Below are 6,473 nucleotides of genomic sequence, written 5' to 3' on the forward strand. Positions count from 1 at the left end.
TTAAAAAAAAAATTGCTTGAGGCAGAAACCTGGAAAACCAATCTTCTGTCTGGAGTAAATTTTTACAGCTGCCTTTTAAACCTCTGAAAATAGGGTTTATAATGGAAATGCTGACACAACCTTATCTACAATATATCAGTGTGAACTGTACCGCTATAATAAGCAGTTATTATGTATGTGTGAAAATAATGAGAGCCAGTGTCTGAAGAGAGTTAATGTAAAATGCTAAGCAATTGTGGTTGGTTGCACAGTATAGGTTAATATTCTTTCATATAGCTACACTTTTCCCCCTTTTGTCCTCCAGAACTCCTAATGAAAATTCTGATACCTGACGGTAATGATAAGCAGCCATTCACACATCCTTTGTGTCAAGGCTAGAGCATTAATGCTTTCCTTCATATAACATTTTGCATAGCCTAAAGCATCTATTAAAATCCTTTGTAAAATTCATGAAACAAAAGTGGTGGGTTGAGTCTAGTGGGAGAGCAAGTAAGCTGCTTATTAGCAAAAAGTCAAAAACACAGGGCCAATTACAGATCTGAACAAGAAAGGCTACAGAAAGCATGGGGAGTAATTCTTTCTTCAGCCCAATGGGCTCAAGTGAGAGGCAACCTAGATAAAAATATAGCAAATATTCTAAGCAGTAATTAAACTAAAATGTTTGGAGTTTAGAAATAGCTCTATAACAACTGAAGGATATGCTCAAGTAAAACAATTGTCTGGTCTCACATAGATGCTAAATTGGAAGGATTTAAGACTGCTCCCTAAAGGAATGACTAAGGGGTAGCCAAGAAGAGCTGAGAGCTCAGGAGATATGTAAAAAAATCTGTTTGGTATTTCAAATACTATAAATTAGATAAAAAAATGAGCTTTTCTACTGAACAAGCAACATAAAACTGAATAAACCACAATAAGATTGCCCTTTTTCTGTTATAAACTTTACATTAAGCCTGTCATGTTCGATGACAGCCTAACAGACCTCATTCTTTACCCTTTGGAATTTGAAAGATTGGCAGATGTCGTGATTTCCTTAACACAAAAGACCTTGCAGATAATGTTCACCACACATACTTTTAGTTTGAAAACTTCACATCCTTCCAGAATCATCAGGTAAAATTTCCAAACAGAACCTGAGATTTTTCTGTGGTCAATAACTGTTTTTGACCCTGAGGAAAATATTTTATTGACAAAGGAAAAACGTGACATGGGCAGCAATTTTTATGATTTGCTTTACTAGTCCAAACATGCCCTTACATTCATAATAATGAGCTGCTTTGCACAAAACAGTTCTTTATTATGAACAGAGGGGTATAATATTGTTAAGTAAGCTGAGTCAAAGCAGAGCTAGCTGGGGCTAGCTCTGAACTGAAAGCAGTTTTCCCTTTAAAACATCCCTCCTACCCTTTAAAATCTTTTGAAAAACCACACACAGTTAATTTTTAAAAATTGGAATGTGGTAAGAATCACAACTAGCATTTTCTAACACTTGGTTAGTAAAGTTTGTGTGTTGTTATTCATTTACTTTTCAATGTAAGAATTGTTCCAAGATGTTCTGTAAGTCAGGGTCATTATGCAACTTCTTAGGGGGTCGTGCTTTATTCCTGTGAATCTGGGAGAGAATTTAACACCTATTTAAAACAAGGAAATCCTGGCCCTGCACTTTTGCAGCCAAGCAGTATCAAAATGCAGTGGAGCTGCTGTGCCATATGGTGGGAGGGAAGGAGGGAGGCAGAAGAAAAGCTGCAGAAGCTTCTGCAGCCAAAGCCTGCACTCGCCCTCCTGGGGAGGAGTCTGGGGGAGGCAAGGCAAGGGCAGTGGGAAGTCACGGGCTCCCCTTGCTCCGGGGTCAGGAGCATCTCTGCACGCAGGAGAGCTGCCCTGCCACCCTCTCCCAGAGGGCAGGGATGGAGGAGCATGGCCAGCAAGTGCCCTGCATTTCAGGAAGGGTCATGATTTCATCCCTCCTGGGATGCATTAAGCCACGCCTTAAAGATGTGTTCTTAAGCAGAGAGCAAAATGTACTAATGTAGCATAATCAATTAAAGAAATTCTACTTGTCTTTCTTAGTCAATAGCTATAATAAAATAATCCATTTCTATTTCTAGTACATTTTACTAGAGAGATTTGGGGCCTTCAGGTTTCCAAAAAGTGAAGGTTCTTTTTTTTAGATTGTATCCCAAGTAGTCATAAAACATTTTAGCTACTACCTCATCAAACATAGAACAGTCTAATTTAAAAAAAAAATTGCTCAAGAAGCATATAGCATGGATGACATAATTGCATTAGAATAAGGAAATCAATTGAGCCAACCAGCCTTTCACTCCAGCTAGCCATTCACATACATTAAAGTCACTATGTTGATTGGAGTAGCATAGATATGACTCAAGTGTACCAGGCTTTCTATCTAAATGAAAAAAACCACACAAACCAAATCTACAAAATCATTCCAAATATAGTATCAAGAAAGTCTTGTGGTTTGTGTTTGCAAAATGAGATTTCTTAAAATAAGATTTTAAAAGAAGATACATAATGCTGAACAGACAAAAGATTTCAAAGTTCTATCTCCCTGTAGTTTCACTAACATGTTAACCTACTTACAGCAATTAGTGCTTCATTAGTAAGGCTAACTAACTGTTGCTATGCCCTGTAATGATTTGCCAGGTTTTCTATATACAAGTGCATAATCAATGTTTTCCAATTACCGCTATAGTGCAACCACTATTTCAAATAAACTAGATAATAATACAAACCCATTACTGAATCTGAAATAGCAGAGGCATTTAATTGCAAGGCAGTTCTTCTCAGCTTTTAAAATTTTTCACACTAATGAAGTGTCATACAAAAAAGTTGTATTGATTTTTCCACCACATGGCTTCAACCACAAATATGTAATTATCCCTTTTATATCTAGCAAGGGGATTAAAATAATCTATAGTATATAGCCTTTACTTATCCCTGATGGGTCTAGTAGTACTTTTACCCTTTTCAAAATATGCAGCTTTTTGATGAATGAACTTTCAGTAAAATGTTGCTTTATTTGCTTCATATCTCTACTTTTTTGAAGCCGTCTAGCATGCAAGGATCAGAATTTTAAGTTTGCAGTTCCACCAGCAGCAGAGGAAAAGGAAACCACAAAACAAGGACAAGTCTCTACTGCAGATCAGGGCCACATCACCTAATTCTGGTGCTCTTCCACACCTCAGCAGTCCACATCAATTCAATTAAGTGCCCAGAGTCAGCATCTTGCTAGTAACATAACTTTTAATTATTGCTTTCAAGTTCTTCATGGAGCTCCTGTGTAGCACTACTGGCAGAGGGCTCCATCCCTGTGGCACAGCCTGGGCAGGGCAGCTGCTCCATCAGTTTCCCTGGAGCTCCACGAGCAGTGCACCCCCTGTGCCAGGAGGGCTTGGTGGCCATGCCTCCAACAGGGACAATGGCACTGCAGCCAACACCTACAGCACTTGGGATGTCTTATTTTCTCAGCAAACTATATCTACAAACTATATCAAAGGAACTACTAGATGAGACTAAGACACATGATAAAAAATTATCTTGTTTTCATGGATGTTGTAGAAATTATTTTATTCCTCAAAAACCTGGAAGGAAATCCAGCTTGATTTTACTATAGTTTCTATTAAAAAAAAAAATCTATTAAATGCTGTAACACAGAAGGAAGCTAAAACCCTATGCAGAAAAGTTTTCATTTTTAAACTCAAATGAACAGTTTTTACATGAAAAGGGGCCACATTCCTCACAATATTAGGGCCAAAGTAGCATCTCTATTAGTGAAACAGTAATAGTTTCACTAATATGTTAATCTCTTGGCAGCTAACAGTTCTTCCAGATATGCTGAAATTCACCAGAATTAGCTAGTCTTCTGTCTTGTGGAATACATACTTTAATGAGAAGCTTTTGCAAATCAGATACAATTGGGAATCATATACCCTTAAAACTAGTTAGATAGTCTAAATATCTTATAAATATAAGTTAAAACTCTTGGATGAAATATAAAACCACAGTACATCCATTGAATGAGAAATATTTTTGTAGAGGTAGGTATCTTTTTTCCCTAGACTTTTTTTTTTACAAGTTACTATTTGGGGGCCAAATATTGACCATTTAACTAACCAGACAGAGAAACCCATCTAAACTTGTTATTAAATCGAATTAACAATAAATACATTTACTAGACCACTTTAAAAATCTCTAAGAAGAGTTAAAACTTTCAAAAACATTTTAAATATTACAAAGTATTTAATCTACAAAAGTGCAGTGCAAAGTTGAAATATTATACTGCTCATTTCTTTCTCACATGGATGCATACTATTCCTGGCAGTAAATACATGTGTCACAATAATTTTCTTCAGTAGTACAATGGACTAGAAAATTCCACTTTAAAATTATTATTTTTAACAATAAGAATAATAATTTTAAAATTCAATGAAACACAAAATTGTCTCATGCATATTTAGTGAAGAATAAAGCTGTTGTGATTTTTAACACTGCAGATCTCTCAGTCCTGCATTTTGTACTTTTACAAATAGATCAGTTGCATGTTTCCCTTTTCAAAGATTTCAAAATATTATAAAATACTTCTACAGTCATCATAAAGTTTACAGAAAGACAATTCAGCATTCTTTTAATTTCTTCCTCAGCACACAGTGATAAATAAAAATTAATATATTATTCCTCTTTTATTAAAATGCCTTATATATCAGTTACAGAGGAGAATGACTAAAATTGGATGCAAAAGTAAAAAAAAAAATTCTCCTCAGAAGAACTTAAGAAAAATATACACACTCCTAGTGGAAGTGTGTTTCCAGGATAATAAAAGGCCATTACCTTGACCGTTGACATGAAGCCATCAGAGTCATATTTATTGATGAAACTTTCAGCTCCCAATCTGCTGCACTGAATGAGCATCATACAGCTGTCAGCAAAGGCAGAGCATAGAAACAGTGATAGCTTGTGACATTTTCCTTTCATAATTTATGAAAACAAAATACCTTAGAGTTTGCAGAACACCAGAAGAAAAATTTTAGAATAGCCCCTTTAAGGAAAAAGCCCATGGGATAAATATCTTAATTTTTTATCTCTCTTATCAGAGAAATGTACCTGTTAGATTGATATATCCATGTGGAATTAATTGATAATGCCTTAGTAATGTACTCAATGAAAAAAAGAAATGCTGCCACACTGCAAATAAACAAAGTGAAAAAGACCTAAAATTAGAACCTTAAAGTAATGGTACTGTGAAAATGCTTTGGGGTTCTTTACAGGGAAATAAACTTGAAAACCTCTATAAAATAAATCACATTAATAAACTGCTATAATAATTAGCATAATTTCAGAGGAAATAAGACATAATTAGATGACAAAGTATTTTAAACTCAAGGTGAACATTTTTTAATATTTAAAAATGTCATTTGCGCGTATTAGAAACAAGCAAAGGGAAAAGATACACAACATGATGTGTTGTGTATCTTCCACCTTTTTGTTTTGTGTTGGTTGGATAAGCTATAAAAATGAATGTGCTTGAAGATTCTCAGGTACCAGTATTTTTGCTCACAACTCACATAAAAAATGTTTGGATGCCAACCCCCACTATGCAGTATCCCCTTCAGGATGGATGCTGTCAGCAGCAGAAAAACTCAGGAATCTTACAGCAGTCCTGCCAACAGCCCAGTTCAGGGTACTCAGCATAGGCCTCCCACTTTGCCCAGGAAATTTCCCTTTACAGGTTGAGGAAGCATTAAAACCCACACAGTATGCAAACAGTAAACATCCTCCCCATGTTTTTCTCCACATGCTTTTCACACACCAGCTGCCACCAGGGAGGAGACTCTATGCTCACAGTGGGATGCAGTTTCTCCCATAACAACCCAGATTAGAATAATGCATATTTTATATACACATCCATATTTCTGATTAGCTGAGACTTTCCACCTTTGAAGCTCCCAAGGGAGAGCTGTGTGCAGCTACCACTGCTTGGCAAAGCTTTGGCAGCAGCTCTGGGGAAAAAGGTGGATATCACAGAAGTGTTTATTCACCAATTCATCATACCTGCTGCACATTTTAAAACTGTCCACTAGACACAGGCAGGTGGGTTAAAAAGGTACTTACAGAAGCCTGGGAGTGCTAAGGTTTTGTTGTGACTTCTCTCAACAGGCAGGTGGGTGGTGAACACACTCATGCCAGCATCAGCCCCGGAAAGCAGCATCTCTCACAGGGAGCACTTTACTTTTTCTTCACCCCTCCTGAAGAGCATATGTGGAGCTTAGGGACTGCTGGGGAGCAGGTGACAGTAAGCAGCTGCCAGGATTATTTTTAAGAGAAAATGGGCAGGGTCAGTGCATCAAGCAGGCCACTCAAGTGAGTTTTGGGGCACAATAATGCCAATGCTACCATTTCCCTGTAGCAAAGTCTAAACTGCATCCTTACACTGTCCTCAGGGAAAGGGAAGTGGCTTT

At 36.9% G+C, this 6,473-nt stretch overlaps 1 long non-coding RNA gene across 1 annotated transcript; it reads right to left on the reverse strand.

Annotated features, from left to right (window-relative positions):
- Positions 1 to 3,473: 3,473 nt before the first annotated feature.
- On the reverse strand, positions 3,474 to 6,249 carry LOC146766909 (uncharacterized). The gene is made up of 3 exons (XR_014956729.1): positions 6,127 to 6,249; positions 4,846 to 4,933; positions 3,474 to 3,599 (listed from the first exon to the last, which is right to left on the reverse strand). It is a non-coding gene; the product is annotated as an uncharacterized LOC146766909 (long non-coding RNA).
- Positions 6,250 to 6,473: the final 224 nt, after the last annotated feature.

This window comes from Lonchura striata, chromosome 7, assembly GCF_050655825.1.
Source record: "Lonchura striata isolate lonStrDom1 chromosome 7, ASM5065582v1, whole genome shotgun sequence".
Lineage (NCBI taxonomy): Eukaryota > Metazoa > Chordata > Aves > Passeriformes > Estrildidae > Lonchura > Lonchura striata.